Source organism: Diabrotica virgifera, chromosome 3 (assembly GCF_917563875.1).
Source record: "Diabrotica virgifera virgifera chromosome 3, PGI_DIABVI_V3a".
Lineage (NCBI taxonomy): Eukaryota > Metazoa > Arthropoda > Insecta > Coleoptera > Chrysomelidae > Diabrotica > Diabrotica virgifera.
The window spans coordinates 52059745-52077006 of record NC_065445.1 but is presented as its reverse complement, the minus strand read 5'-3'; the positions used below and the strand labels follow the sequence as shown (position 1 = coordinate 52077006).

Below are 17262 nucleotides of genomic sequence, written 5' to 3'. Positions count from 1 at the left end.
AAAAACTCACAGAAGCAGCTCTAATCCTACTAATAGCCCAATTAAATAAAATAAAATCAAAATGTAATTCCGTAAAGGTTGGAATAATTTTTTTATTAAAGTTTAGGTCAAGACAAAAGATATTTTCAAGAAAGTATATGATTCATATGAGGGGATCATTGTTTAAATAATTAAAAATTGGTAATTTTTGCACAAAATTTACTTTTTTAACTTCTGCGGCAATTCTTGTTTTTATTAATAATTTTACAATTTTTTTCTGCAAAGATGAAGAAACAGTCTTTTATATTGAGACTTACTAAATTAAATCTGACCCGTAATTTATTTAAATAATTTTAAATCAAAATTGAAAAACAAATTTCCAAAAAAACTATTATTTGCAATATAAATAAGCACTATAAAATATTTTGTTTGGCAGAATAAGTTGCGCTATGATATCACTATAAATTGACAAAAAAAATGGTTGATAAATATTGAGTAGTTTATGAGAGATTTAATTTGTTTATAAAAAATTACCATTTTTCAATTGCAAAAACGCGGTTGTTGCAGATAGAGTATACAAGTTTTTAAGGTCTCATTTTTTTGCTTTAATGTATATTTTCGATAAATTTATTGACAAATTAAAATTTTAATTAAACACCCCTTCAAAATGGCGTTTGAAAATTGGTGTAATTTGTTTAAAATTTGTTTTTTTTAATAACATCACCGGGATTAAAAATTTTGAAATTTTTTTCGATGTTCTTGTTCTTGGTAGTTTTTTACACACTTACAAAAGAAAAAAAATCCTAGATCCATTTTTTGCCGAGATAGCTTTTCCAAGTTTAAAAATTCATAATTTGTTTATTTATCAATATTGACATTTTAAAGTTTGTGAGTACATCTATCAACCGTACTACTTAACAATGTTATTTATACATAGAGTTAAAATTTTAGAAAATTTAAAAAAATAACGATTTTCGTAGCGACCTTAACTGAAATCTTTTTGCATGAAGAGTGGTGCAGTAGTACTTTGCAATATCTTCGTTAGTAATGGACCAACTTCAATGTTTTTTTAGTTTATGGTAGCTTATAAAAATAGTAACATCTAAATGACGCTTTTAACAATAAATATTCGTCCATTTGTTATAAACATTTTTTTTTCAATTTTTTTTCTCTAGGTGTGATAAATAAAAATTGAAACAACAGATTTTTTATAAAAAAATTAACAAAATAATACTGAATTAGCATTAAAAAATTGCTAAAAACTTTTTGCTTTGTACAATATTAAAATATACAGTGAGCACGTAAAGGTTGGAATAAATTCATTTTCTCGAGAGTGGAAAAATCCCGAAATAGGTCAATTTTTATTTTTACATTACGAATTTCTGGCATACTAGTGACGTCACGCATCTGTGTCTGATGACGTCATCGATGATTTTTTTTAAATGAGAATGGGTGTCGTGTGATAGCTCATTGGAAAGGTAATTCAAATCTCTATTCAGTAGTATAACCATTAACATAATTATTTATACAGGCTGTCCAAAAAAATTTTGAATTAAATTTATTGACATAAAAAGAGGAATGTATACAATTTATTTAATTCGAAATACATTTTACTGTTCTCAGAAAACAGAAAAAAATGTTTATTTAACAAATAAATATTGTTTTTTGCTTAAATTCAATATTAATACAGCCACCGACCTTCCTCTTGACAGTTTGAACATTTAATTTAAGAGAAAAGCGATGATTATTTTTCACATAAATATTTTTTTCTGTTTTCTGAAAGCAGTAAAATGTATTTTAAATTAAATAAATTACATACATTTTTCTTTATATGTCAACAAATTTAATTCATTTAAGTCACACGACTCCCATTCTCATTTAAAAAAATCATCGATGATGTCATCACGCCCAGATGGGTAACGTCACTAGTATGATATATATACCAAAAAGTCGTAATTTAAAAATAAAAATTGACCTGTTTCGGGATTTTTTCCAAAATTGTCCATTCTCGAGAAAATTATTTAATTCCAACCTTTACGTGCTCACGGTATATTATGTATTTTACATTTAATTTTATAATCTTTTTAACAGGTAATACACTAAAAATTGTGTATATATTTGTTAATGTTTATTCACTTATATACATATATTTATATAGAGGTTGTCCTCCACTTTTTTATATATTATATTTTGTATTCCATTTTCTTTGCGAGATTTTGCCAATGATTTGTACAAAGAAAAAAGTTTTTATGATTCTTTAATAGTTATTTATGATATAAGTGTTAAAAGTACACGTTTAAGGCACGCATGTGAAAGTTTGCAGAATGAGCGATAGCGTGTTCTGCATTTCACATGAGTGCCTTAAAAATGTACTTTTTAACACGCATATCATACAATATTTTTTCTACAAACGTAATTACAGGAAATAACTAGAAATTTTTTTGTATATTATGTCCCTCAGAGATACCCCGAACATAGCTCGTTTGATCGCCCTCTGTGTCGTTTTCAATCTATTGGCTGATACATCTGTAAGTGTCATCGTCTCCATTCTATACGCCATAATTGGTAGAATACAACTGTTGAATACCCTTTTCTTTAGATTTTGGAGGGACGCCGGTGTTCAACATTCCTCCATGGAGAGTTTGGAGTAGTTCCAATGTCTCTTTCCAGCGTTTTGCACTTGCAGTAAGTTCAATGTGTCGCTAAGCCTTCGATAGCTAAGAGGAGAACTTTTAATGAACCGTAAGATGCTGTAATTCTGGCCTGTTGAATTGTTAATGTAAATAAAACACTTTCTATTTTGCTATGACTGTAATGAAGTTGAAAAGGGCAAGAAATAGAATTTTACATGCGAACAATTGAGTTAACAACTTATCCGTGAAAGACGCCACTACACATATATTTACACTTTGTACCGGCTTTTTGCTAATTGCGGCGTGAAGAATTCTCTTCGAAAAAGCGTAAATGAAAAGAGGTTTTTGCGTACGTTCTTAATGAGTGTTGATAGTTGACTGACTGTTGCACCCCGCTCTTTCATCCCGTTAACAAATATTTCCGTTGGGTGCTTTGGGTAAAAGAGAGGGCGGAGATTAACATTCTTGGAAGTTTTCTTCAGGCACTGCGTAATGAAATTATTTATGGTTGTTACAGAGGCGGAGCGGCAATTTGTTGTTGGTGAAATAGAATTTATTTTGGGTGGAGAATACAGTTCTCTAACATTCCCCCCGGCGTTAGAGCCTTGTGGTCTAACCTACTCTTCTTTACCTTGATTAGGGAGAACCGAAATTTTAGAGATTGCCCTTGTGAATTGACCATCGATGGTCTTCAACTTGACCACTCTGACTTTGCCATCTTGCCCGGGCATTGTATCAACTACCCGTGCTAAAGGCCATTTTAGAGGAGGTACATTATCCTCTCTCAGAAGAACTAAGTCATTGACTTTTACGTTTTCCCTTGGTCGGGACCATTTTGGAGAATTTTGTAACCGGTTCAAGTAATCAACAGACCACTTTTTCCAGAAACTTTGTTGTATTTTTGCAATTTGCTGAAACATGGATAGTTTATTTTCCGGAATTTTTTGTAAGTTTTGCTCAGGATGCGCTGACAGGCTGGAGCCAATTATAAAATGCCCAGGACTGAGAAAGGTGTAATCTGAAGGGTCGCTGGACATGGAACAGATAGGCCTTGAATTCATCACAGCTTCAATTTGAACCATGACAGTGTAAAACTGTTCGAAAGTGAAAGAAGAACAGCCTATTAGCCTACGCATATGATATTTTGCGCTTTTTACTGAAGCTTCCCAGAGCCCAGCCCAATGAGGAGATCTAGGGGGGATAAACTTCCATGAGGTTTGATTTTCAGAAAGGTATTCCATAATGGTTTGAGAATTAGACTTATTTTGAAAAAATTTGTATAAGTCATAGAGTTGGTTTTTTGCACCAGAAAAACATGTGGCATTGTCACTGTAAATGACGGTTGGGTTACCACGTCGGGAAATGAATCTCTTAAGTGTTAATAGAAAGGAAGAAGTTGTTAGATCAGAAACAACCTCAATGTGCACAGCTTTGGTCACCACGCACACGAAAATGGCTATGTATGCCTTGATTTTTGGCGCTTTTCGGAGTGAAGAAGATTTTAACAGAAAGGGTCCACCATAATCTACACCCACTTTTTGAAAGGGTCTTGTTGTAATGGACAACCTATCTTCAGGTAAATTACCCATAAGCTGTTGTGCAGGAGCACACGAAAGTCGGAAACATATGGTGCAGTTGCGAATGATTCGTTTTGCTTCCTTTAGACCATTGAGAGCCCAGAATTTCAAACGAAGATTTGAGAGAACTGTTTGCGCACCAGCATGTCCCAATCTGAGATGTTCATTTTTGATGATAAGATTGACGATAGGATTATTGGAGGGGAGCAGTATCGGATGTTTTTGCAAATAGTCTATGTCGGGACAGTTCGTAAGTCTGCCTCCAACTCTGAGAAAATTAGAAGAATCTAAAAATGGTTTTAGTGACATGAAGTTTTTATTCGAAATAAATTTGTTATTTTTAAGCGCCGAAATTTCTTTTGAAAATGCATCACCCTGTATTTTCTTGATGATGAAATCCATTGCATAATTTAACTCCGCAACAGAAAGAGGTTCAGAAATTTTTTGTTTTTTACAATTAGAAATAAAACGAAATACGTACGCTACTGTACGTTTTAAGCGTGAAATATTTGAGAAACGTGAGAAAATTTTTATCCAGAAATTTTCCACATTAGAATTTACCACGAGGCTTATTTTTCTTTCCTCGGGTAGGTTTTCGAGAACTTTGTCATTTACTAGATTGGAAACATTGAAATTTTTATCTCGCAAGCATTTGGGACCTTGCCACCAGAAGTCGCTATTGAGAATTTCAGAACCAGACATTCCTCGAGAAAGAAGGTCTGCGGCATTTTGCGCAGACTTTATGTGAAGCCATGTAAAGTTTTGAGTCAACTCTTGGACAAGAGCTACCCGGTGAGCCACGAAAACCGACCACCGACTTGGATGACTTTTACACCACGACAGAGCTACTTGGGAGTCTGACCAGAGGCTGACTGAATGAAATTTTATAGATTGATTTTCAAAGATAGAAATTATTTTTGCAACAAGTTTTGAAAGAAGAACCATTGCGCACAGCTCAAGCCTAGGAAGTGTTACCGTCTTTAACGGAGTTATCCTTGATTTGGAAGAAACTAATGCACAAGAGATGGTCTCATCCGAATAGAAAGTTCTTAGGTATACGCATGCGCCATAAGCTGCCATGCTGCTGTCTGCAAATCCATGAAGCTCAACCTTCAGAATTATTTTTTCAGAAAAATAGAAACGAGGAATTTTTAATTGTTTTAATTGTGACAAGTCCTGTAGAAAGTTGTTCCAATCGTTTAGAATAGTTTTGTCCGAAATTTCTGTGTCCCAGTGAATTTTTTTTGCAGATAGAGTTTCTGCATAAGCATTTTGCCTTTAACAATAAACGGATTGATGAGTCCCAGAGGGTCGAAACATTGCGCTAACGCAGATAGGATTTTTCTTTTTGTTATTGGTGGGCAGAAATTATTTTCGGGGACGGAAATTGTTATTTGGTCTTCCGCAGGGTCCCATTTTAGGCCTAGAACCTTACTGGAAGTGGAATCGAAATTTAGGTCATATTCCTGAGTAGTATTTTTTGAATGTTCTGGGTTGATTTGTTGTAGGAATATGGATGAATTTGAATGGAATTTATGTAAAGTAAACCCATGGCGGTTTAGAACAGAATTTAATTGCTGAAGTATTTCGAGCAACAATTCTTGAATATTATTTGACCCACATAAACCATCATCTACGTAGAATTGGTTTTCGAGAAAATGCGAGGCCAATGGGAATTGAACTTTATTTTTATTTGAAATTTCTTGCAAGACTCTCGTCGCAAGAAACGGGGCGCTATTCGTCCCGTATGTTGATCTTTGTTGATCCACGTCTGTCGAAACATTTTTTGAATGTCACAGGAAAATATGAATTTGTATTGTCTGAAACGAACCAGAATGTCGAATAAATCGGGTTGAACCTGATACCCTTTTAATGAAATGTCGTTCAGACTTTTTCCTGTAGAGCTTTTACAACTAGCGTCCATGACGACACGCAAAGTTGTACTTTTATTTTGTTCGTTGATGACACATAAATGTGGAATAAAATATTTTTTGTCCGAATTTTCATTTACGAACGAAAGAGGTACATATTCAGGATGCCCTAAAGACATATATGTGTCAATGAAATTTTTGTACTCGAAAAATAATTTTTTATCTTTTTGGAATTTACTTTCGAGCGACAGAAAACGCCGTTTGGCTATAGAAAATGAATCACCCAGTAATTGGTGTTCTTGTGCACTTTTTAATGGAATATCTACTTCAAAGCGTCCATTTTCAAGGATCTTTGTTGTAGTTTGAAATATTTGTTCGGCCAGCTCGTCAGCTTCCGACAGAATAGGTTTTTGAGAAAGTTCTTCCATGTTCCAGAATTTCGTGATCAGCTCGTCCGTGCTACACGTAGAAAATAGAGCAACATCTCCAGAAGCATTGTTTGCTACTGTAGGTGCCGTCAAGTGAGGAGCAATCACGCCGGCTATTAGGTACCCCAGATGAGAAGCCTGCAAAATTGGAAGCCTAGGGCCCAGAGGAATTATGTCAGGAAGAATTAAGTCGTAGTACAAATCAGCCCCAACCAAGATGTCTACCTGACTAGGTTTGTGATATGAATCGTCGGCGAGAAAAACGTCCCTTGGAATTGGTAATTTTTTTGTAAGAATGCGGAACTGTGGAAGATTGCAAGTAATATTTTCTAAGATGGCACATGAAATTTTGAAAGACTTTTTATTATAGTTAGAATGCATTTTTATGTTGACCATCTTTTTTGAAACCGAATTACTTTGGCCTATGCCAGAAATGTTTAGAGATATGTCATATGGTTTGTAGCCCAGCCTATCAGCGAGACACTGGGTACAAAAGCTATTTTGACTTCCCGTATCGAGTAACAATCGGGCCGTTAAAGGTTTCCCGTTTTTGTCGAAAATGGTTACTTTGGCCGTAGCTAGAAGTATGTTTAAATTTTTTACGGACAAGGCAGAAAAGGAATTTGTAAAAGGTTCTTGCCCTTGAAACGAAGGACCTTGAAAGTTTGAATTTGACGAATGTTCGCGTTCGTAATTGTTTGAATTTGTAGAAGTGGACGGACTTTCATTTTTATGGGTCGTAGAAAAAGTATTATGTTTACCCGAATTATTATTTGGTGCCAGAATGTGCAAATTTGTATTATGGCGCCTTTTACAAACGGTACATACATGTTTTGATGAACAATCTTTAGAATTATGCCTACCTAGGCAATTTACTCAGAGACCTTTTGAATTCACGAATTTTATTTTGTCATCATGCTGAATGTTTTTGAAAAAGTGACATTTGTAAATTTTATGACCTTGCTTTTTGCAGAAAATGCAATAAAAATCAGAAACTAAATTATTTGACGTATTATTTTTATCTGAATCCTCTGATGTGTTATTACTGGATGCATGATGTGAAACTTTTACGTTTTTGGCTTGCCTAGGATTTGTATTTTCCAGGCTTTCCAGAACAATGCACCTTTTTTCAAGAAATTTAAGAAGAACATCCAATTTTGGTACATCTGAATGATTTCGCTCAGTTTCAAAAAGTCTCCTTGTTGAAAAATCTAATTTGCTTTCTAGCAGGAAAACTAAAATTATATCAATGAGCTCTGTACTTGAAAATTGCAAATTTTTTAGCAATTGCATATTTTTTGTTACGGTAGTTAGAAAATTTCTGAGGGCTTGCGGTGAGCTGTTTCTCAGTGTAGGAATGTCTATAATTTCTGTTAAGTAAGAATTTATGATTGTGACCTTATTCTGATAGCGGTTCTTTAGAATATCTAAAGCAATCGAAAAATTTTCATTTGTGACTTTCAAAGAATCCACCAACTTAAGAGAATCACCCTGTAGGTAACTTTTCAAATAAAGAAACCTTTGGATGTCAGAAAGGGACTGATTTTGTATTATCAGTGTGTCGAAGAGCTCAAAAAAACTTTCGAAGTCCCCTATTTGCCCGGAATATTTGCATATGCTTATTTCCGGGAGCTTTACGGCCACTTGCTTAGCGGCAGCGACGCTCCCTGTATTGGTAATATCCAATGCTCTAATCGAACTTTGTATTTTTGACAGAACCGCAAAATAATTTTCTTCAAATATGGCACGATCACATTTTTGAGAATCGTCCAGGAATTCAATTTCATCCTGTACGTTATTGTAATCAGAGAACAGGTCTTGTAATCGACCTTCTCTTGTTTTGAATGAGAAAACATCTTTTTCCGAGTCATGGTTTGCTTCTAGCCACGTTTGAATTCTATTAACAGAATCTAGAATGGAATGCTTTTTGTTTAATAATTTACTTAAACCTTTTTTGCTCATTGTAATAACTTTAATTTGTTTATTTTTGAATGAAATTATTATTTATTTTTGAATTTTAACAAGCATGCAATATTAAACCAAAAATTCAACCCTGAATAGTTCTTTAAATAGTGTTTAACTTTATTAGAGTAACATTTCGCAAGAGATCTTTGAAAATTAACTTTTTGAATTTACATATATAGAAAAGTTTATTTTGTACGTCACCCCTGGGCTCTTGGTACTTGAATGTGGGCTGCTTTTCCTGGAATCAGCTAGTCCTTGAACACCACTTCTTGAAGTAAACTATTATCACTGTTTTTGTTCACAGAATGTTTATTTGTCCGTAGAATAAATAACGCAATCACTTTGTCTCTTGGAATTATTGTCTATTCGACGAGAATATCCGAAAAACGCGACACTTATAATGTCTTTTAGAAAGAGTTGGCATTAGCCAGAAATGTTTTTTAACAAAATAATAGAATTAGATAGAAACTTGAATTGAGTGTTTTTTGGCCAGAAAAGTTCGGTCGATGGATCAAATGTGGCTCTAAGGGCCAAATTCGGCTCTTAGAAATAAAATCCGGTCTCGGAGGAACAAAATGGAGGGACGCCGGTGTTCAACATTCCTCCATGGAGAGTTTGGAGTAGTTCCAATGTCTCTTTCCAGCGTTTTGCACTTGTAGTAAGTTCAATGTGTCGCTAAGCCTTCGATAGCTAAGAGGAGAACTTTTCATGAACCGTAAGATGCTGTAATTCTGGCCTGTTGAATTGTTAATGTAAATAAAACACTTTCTATTTTGCTATGACTGTAATGAAGTTGAAAAGGGCAAGAAATAGAATTTTACATGTGAACAATTGAGTTAACAACTTATCCGTGAAAGACGCCACTACACATATATTTACACTTTGTACCGGCTTTTTGCTAATTGCGGCGTGAAGAATTCTCTTCGAAAAAGCGTAAATGAAAAGAGGTTTTTGCGTACGTTCTTAATGAGTGTTGATAGTTGACTTACTGTTGCACCCGGCTCTTTCATCCCGTTAACAAATATTTCCGTTGTGTGCTTTGGGTAAAAGAGAGGGCGGAGATTAACATTCTTGGAAGTTTTCTTCAGGCACTGCGTAATGAAATTATTTATGGTTGTTACAGAGGCGGCGCGGAAATTTGTTGTTGGTGAAATAGAATTTATTTTGGGTGGAGAATACAGTTCTCCAACAGATTTATTGGTACCTTTTTGTTCTTCAACACATCATTGAGTCTTGCTACTGCTGCCCAAGTCATTAGGATTCTTCTAGTTATTTCTGCCGTTTTTTTTATAAATCTACAAAAACTTTTACTTGAACTTACTGACATTCCATTTTTATATTTTTTTGACATTACGTCAAAATTGCCTATACGGTCAATACAAATTGCAGTGTCATAAAAATTTTAAAGCACTAGTGCCTTAAAGTAGCATTTTTAACGCTCGTATGAAGTGCTATTGCATTTTTAACACGGTTGTAGAAAAAAAATTACCATTTTGTTAAATTTTTAAAATAAAAATTTGTTTTACTACTCTTTTGTGATTACTTTGGTGCCAACTTTTGTTTATCACAATACTAGAAAAAAATTGTTTATAACTAATTATTGATTATTTATGGCAAAAGGGGTCATGCAGGTGCTATTATTTTTAAATGCTATTCCAAATTAAAATAAAACATTGCAATTGGCCCATTATTAACAGAAATATTGGAAACTACTCTCCTCCGCCAATTTTCAGACAAAAAGTTTTCATTTAAGGTGCTACAAAAATCATCATTTTTTAAAATATTCTACAATTTTGATTATGTGTATAAATGACATTGTTAATAGTAAGGTTAATAGATGTAGTCACGTACATACTTTCCAATTCAATATTGATAAATAAACAAATTATGATTTTTTAATCTGGGAAAAGCTATCTCGGCCAAAAATGCTTCTAGAAATTTTTTATGCTTTTGTGGATATGTCAAAAATTACCAAGAATACGAATATCGAAAAATAATTTCAAGATTTTTAATCCCGGCGATGTTATTAAAAAAATAATTTTAAACAAATTACACCAATTTTCAAACACCATTTTGGAACGGTGACTAATTGAAATTTTGATTTCTCAATACATTTATCGAAAATATGCATAAAAGCAAAACAAATGAGACCTTGAAAAAATGGTAATTTTTTATAAACAAATTAAATATCTCATAAACTACTCAATATTTATCGACCCATTTTTTTGTCAATTTATAGTGATATTATAGCACAACTTTTTCTGTGAAACAAAATATTTTATAGAGCTTATTTATATTGCAAATAATATTTTTGTGGAAATTTGTTTTTCAATTTTGATTTACAATTATTTAAAAAAATTAAAGGTCAAATTTAATTTAGTATGACTCATATAAAAGACTGTTTATTCATCTTTGCAGACAAAAACTGTAAAATCCTTAATAAAAACACGAATTATCGCAGCAGTTAAAAAAGTAAATTTTGGGCAAAAATTATCAATTTTTATTTATTTAAACAATGATCCCCTCATAATAATCATATACTTTCTTGGAAATATGTTTTGCTTGGACCTAAACTTTGATAAAAAATTTATTTCAACCTGTACGGAATTACATTTTGACTTACATGTAGTGTAATTTTATTTGATCGGTCTATAAATGAAGAAAAATGTGTAGTAAACCCATAAGAAGAATGCAGCAGGTATCAATCATACACAGTACATATGCAACACATAATACACACATACACAATTTACTGTTTATACATTAAAAACTCACAATTTAAGAACACTCCCAAACACATAATGGTAAAACCAGTGGCGTAACCAGGGGGGTTTTGGGGGTTATACCCCCCATTGGGTGTACTTTGTGCTCTATACGCTTAGCACCATTACTATTCCATACCTCCCAGAGATCCTCCAGTAGTTGTAACACCCTCCGTTATAGTCTAAGAGCTAGTGAACCCTCCGAGTAACGGTGTTCCTGTAAGGCTAGAAATTTGTATAGTGATAATTCATAGCACACCAAGTCTAAAAACCATGACCTGGCAGGCATCATCCCTACACGTGTATCTACCAGGTGAATCGAAAAGTGCATAGTTAAGGGTAAAGTTTAAATTTAAGTATGTGTTTGAGTAAGTCATTTTTAAGCCCTCAAGAGTGCTTTCATCGACTCTCGTTTGTTTCGAGCGTCTGTCATATATTGTATAGTCTGTGTATAATATTCATAATAATACAGATTATACAACATAATATGACAGAAGCTCGAAACAAATGAAAGTCGATGAAAAGCCCTAAAGTGAAAAACTATTAAAAACTTCAATAAAATAACTTTATAACGGGATAATAGCTATTTCCAAATTATTACCACTGACCCTCTGACAGTACGTATCAATGATAATACACATCGACGTATGATCAAAATGTACTACACTGAATACTACTATATCTAGAGACTAAATTGAAATAAAAGGTTTTAAATTTCAGAAAAAGAATTCTGATACTCTTATTTGACAAAATGATATCTGAAAAATTTCTGCACATAATTGTAGTTATTCTGATTGTATGCTTACCAATTAATTACACTACATCTAGCTATTGGAAATGCCGCGATGCTCTTACCTAAAACAAAAAGATTCAAATATTAAATAATATTTCAAGTAAACGCCATTAAGAGGCTACATCAGCACCCGGAAAACGCGTTCCAAGATTACAGCTTTAATTTAGCTAAATGTTTTGTCGAGATATTTGACACACATAGACGTAATATATATACGTCAAGAGTTTAACGACATATCCTAGTGCAGATATCGGTTCAGACCATAATCCTCTAATAGCTGACATCCAAGTGAAGCTCAAAAAAGTCGAAGAAAGCCCCAAAACACAAAAATTACATATCTCAGCATCCAACAAAACGTTAATAGAAAATGACCTGAATAATCAGCTAAAGAATTCAACAAATGAAAACAATACAGAAATATGGAACACGTTTAAAGATCTTACCGGGAAAGTAATTGAAAAATATACAACAACGCTGCAGAGGCACAAAAAACAACAATGGATGACTGATGAAATCCTGGAATTGATGGAGCAGAGAAGAAAATTAAAAGATAACGAGACAGAGTACAAAGAAAACAGAAACTAACTAAACAGAAAATAAAGGTAGCTAAAGAAAAATGGATGGAGGATAAATGCAAGGAATTAGAAAAGTTGAATGAAAAACATGATACGTTTAATATGTTTAACAAAGAATGTGTGTGTACTTTGTACGCACGTAAGAAGTTATACTTCTATTATATGATTTAAACGAAATTAATATACTTTTTATTTATATTTTATTTAAATATTAAACTAATTTTTACTTACTACTTCTCAAACATTTTTATTAAAACAGTACCAAAAATTAAAATAATAAAAGAATAAAACACACATTAAACATGCCACAAATGATTTCTGAACATTAATTGTCGGAAATTTTTTTAACTAAATACGTATTTTCTGAAAATAAAATTATAAAATAAATATACTTACAATCATAAAATGTATAAAAAAAAATAAAACAAATAAAGTTTCTATTGGGATTCGAACCAGCTTATCAGCGCGGTTGGTATTGGGGTTCATTCGCCTTAAACGCTTCGCCACGGAGACAATGCGTCATTATGTGCGAAGATCGACTAACTAAACGGATTAAACTTTTGACATTTTTGAATTAAATTAAATTATTTTGATTTTGAATTGAAATGATTTAGAATTGAAATGATTTAGAATTAAAATGATTTAGAATTGATATGATTTAGAATTGAAAAAATACAACAAAACATAGAGTAAGAAAACAATTTATTAGGTGAATATTGATAGAAATTTTGATGGTAATCAAATTATGTAAATAAAAGTATTACATACTATGTATTTTGGTAGGTTCAAATAGGTAGGTACCTATGATACATTTACAATTATTACGTACCTGTTGCTTTTAAAAACTATTTCAAAGTCACTACAATTATAAACTTTTTTGTTTCTGTCCTCACAACAATAAAACTAATATATTATACATTTGTTTACCTTCATATTGAACAATTATTTATTATTAACAGATCATTTCAACACCCAATCAGAGCCCGTATAACGACTAATACCATACTGTCGGTGTGCGCATGCGCGCAGATTAATATAAATTCACCCTCAATCTCAATCGCGCCTAAAGAAGTATATCTTCAAAAAGTTAGAGAAGTAGCTGGTCTTTACCATAAGAAAACTCCACATACTGTAACCGATTCGTCGGGAAAAATGATAATAGACGAACACGAAATTCGAACTACCTGGTATAATTATATAAATGAACTGTATAATGAAGATAGACCCGAAGAAGTGGAAACTTTAGATGAAGGTGAAGGACCAGAAATACTAAAATCAGAAATACTACATGCTATAAAATTGGCAAAAAAACAAGAAAGCCGTTGGTCCTGACAACATACCTACAGAAATGTTAAAGCTCATAAATGAGGAAAACATTGGATTACTAGTCAAACTTTTCAATGATGTTTATTCGACTGATGATATCCCTGAAGATTGGTTAGATTAGAAGTTATATTGGAAGTCCGAATTAATAACCCTACCAAAAAAACAACGTCCGAAAAACTGTAGCGATTATAGAATGATAAGCCTTATGAGCCACACTTTGAAAAGCTTTTTACGTATCATCCACAGTAGAATCAGAGATGAATGTGAAGAAGACCAGGATGAAACACAATTTGGCTTCAGAAATGGACTGGAAACCCGGGATGCACTCTTTGCACCAAATGTATTATTGCAGAAATGCCGAGATCAAAGGAAAGACGTCTTTGCTGTATTTATTGACTATGAGAAGGCCTTTCATCGAGTACAACATCACAAATTAATTAAAATATTAAAGAATAAAGGAGTTGATAGTCAAGATGTACGAATCATAGAAAAATTATACTGGCGTCAAACAGCGACAGCTTGCATAAATGGAAAATCAACAGTGATATGCAAATACAAAGAGGTGTTAGACAGGGTTGTATACTGTCCCCAATGTTATTCAATTTATATTCAGATATAATATTTAAGGAAACGCTGCATAATTTGGAATGGGGTGTGAAAGTTAATGGAATTCTGATAAATACAATCAGACATGCAGACGATACAGTTATTTTAAGTGATGATATGAATGGATTACAACACCTTTTAAATGCCATTGATACAGTGGGAAAAGAGTTTGGCCTAAACATAAACTGTTCAAAAACAAAATACATGGTATTTAGCCGTTTGGCCCATCAAGATTCACGGTTATAATATGTTGATGGTCATATAATTCAAAGAGTACCCAATTTTAAATATCTTGGTTGCCATATTACTAAACAACTAGATCCAGATAAAGAGATAAAATGTAGAATCGAGATAGCCAGCACAACATTTTTAAAAATGAGGTCATTCTTCTGTAATGATAGCTTGCAACTTTAACTTCGAAAGCGCATGATTAAATGTTACATTTGGTCAGTCCTCTTGTATGGTGGCGAAGCACGGACATTAAAAATATCCACCATTAATCGTTTGGAGGCCTTTGAAATGTGGCTGCACAGATGTACACTGAAAATACCATGGACGGCTATGATGACAAATGTGGCAGTTCTTAAGAGAGCAAATGCTGCCCGCGGGCTGCTTGATAACATCAAATATAGAAAGATGGCCTATTTTGGACACGTAGTAAGGGGAGACCGCTATAATATTCTTCAACTTATTATGATGGGTAAAATCGAAGGACGCAGAGGAATTGGTAGAAAGCAGGCCTCTTGGTTGAAGAATATCCGACAGTGGACAGGAATAAAGAAAGCAGAACAACTATTTAGAATAGCTCGAGACAGAGACAGTTTCGCCATGTTAATCGCCAACGTCAAGGGGACTTGATAGTCCACGTAAAGAAGAAGATACGTAATATAGTAAAGAATGTCGGTACAGAGCCCAATTTGAGCAATATGTTAGTATGTGAAAATTACTCTATAAATAAATAAAATATTATAAAAAAGAGCTATTAAATTGAACGAAAAAGCTCTTTCTTCAAATAAAATTTTTTATCCCATGCCCAGATTTTGTGTTACATTTTAATTACTAAAATCGATTATCTATAACAAGAAATCGAACTTGACTGACTTGGCAATATTTAGCGCGCCTATGAGTATAATAATTAATATTATCACAATATTCTGCCTTCGTTTTTGATAGTACGAGTATAGTGTCCAATGACATATTAACCACAGACCAGGCTAGGTGTATGCCGCTCAATGCATCTGGGTGTAACGCCAATATCAAGTACAGTGGTCTAGCTATCTTTGTCTGTCGTGCGAGTGTGAGCGTATCTACCAAGAGGTGGGAGTAATAGAACGACGCAGACACAGAGGCAGCGGCCATCACATGCTAGAGAGAGATAGCTAAGCGCCGATAGAGAGAGATAGATAGACCACTGACCCGAACTGCTCCGCGTTACGCTATTTTTCGTACCTTGTCTCATCTATGTATTATTATATCTATGATAGTTTCACGTACTGCCGACGCACTGTTGCTGAACTGTCGAAAGATCGCAGAACTTTCGAAAAGAAAAATATTGTTGACACGCTAAGATAGCCTCTTAATTAGTTCTATCTCTATTCCATGAAGTCATGTTTTATTTTCATCGTTTATCAAATTCATTAATCTGAGATGATATGAATGGGATGAAAATCGATATGCTTGTCATAGTAAAATTAGCGTGGGAAGACACACGAATAATCGGTACCCTTTAAGGCGGGTTGACATTACTAGTGAATAACGAACGTGGCTCACGCTTACGTATTTTGCCCGTGCTATTGTTAGATATTTTATTATCTAAAATCAATGGGAAAATCCCAATAGTTGGCTGTATACCATAGTTTTAAAAACTCATACAGAAGTAGAAACTTCAAGTTGTATACTGGTATACAATTGTTTATTAAAAAACTTCATAAAATGTCGTGCAAAACATTTTCGTTCTAATTCAGAACATCTTCAGTGCATTCTGCTAAGTAATTGTAATTAGCACATTATTTAAAGTGGTAACTTTCATAATATATGGTTTAATGGAGAGTTGGTCTGTGCCAATTGAACTGGTAAGTACCTAGTTTTTTCGAGCAGGGAAGCATGTTGCCCTTTAAGCATGTACTTAACTTAATCTTGTAACATCGACTGGTAGTCACCATATTTTCATAAAATTCAACGTGTAAACCATATATTATGAAGTTACCACTTTAACTAGTAGTCTAAGAGCTAGTGAACCCTCCGACTAACGGTCGTCCTGTAAGGCTAGAAATTTGTCTAGAGATAATTCATAGAACACCAAGGCTAAAAACCATGACCTGGCAGGCATCAGCGGTGCACGTGTATCTACCAGGTGAATCGAAAAGTTCAAATTTAGGGGGTAAAATAAACTTTCTCCTGTAAGGTTTAAATTTAAGTATGTGTTTGAGTAAGTCATTTAGAAGAAATGTGCACAATGACAGGCGATTCTGAAGAGCATAAGACCTTGCCAGGCGAGGGGAAAGATTGGGGGTTTTTCCTAAAATTATTCTGTTTGCATCGAACAATTTTTTTTAGGTTTTTGAATCATTCCAAACCGAAAAGGTCTTTAGTGATTTTTCTCTAAGTTAATAGTTTTTGTTATATAAGCGATTGAAAATTTTGAAAATTGCGAAATCGGCCATTTTTAACCCTAAATCGGACATTTATCTAAAAATTTCAATGTTGCCAAGGTAAGTAGATATTCTTTAAACATTGATTGATGAAAT

General features: G+C 33.4%; 1 protein-coding gene across 3 annotated transcripts in view; it reads right to left on the bottom strand.

Annotated features, from left to right (window-relative positions):
* Positions 1 to 17262, bottom strand: part of LOC114349276 (uncharacterized) — a 599066-nt gene that overhangs the window by 307241 nt on the left and 274563 nt on the right. The window contains exon 2 of one of the 3 annotated variants that reach the window (XM_028299662.2): positions 12022 to 12070. The exons of the other annotated variants lie outside the window; for them this stretch is intronic. The gene's annotated coding sequence lies outside the window, so the exon portion shown is untranslated. The remainder of the gene's footprint in view (positions 1 to 12021; positions 12071 to 17262) is intronic. 3 annotated transcript variants of the gene reach the window in all.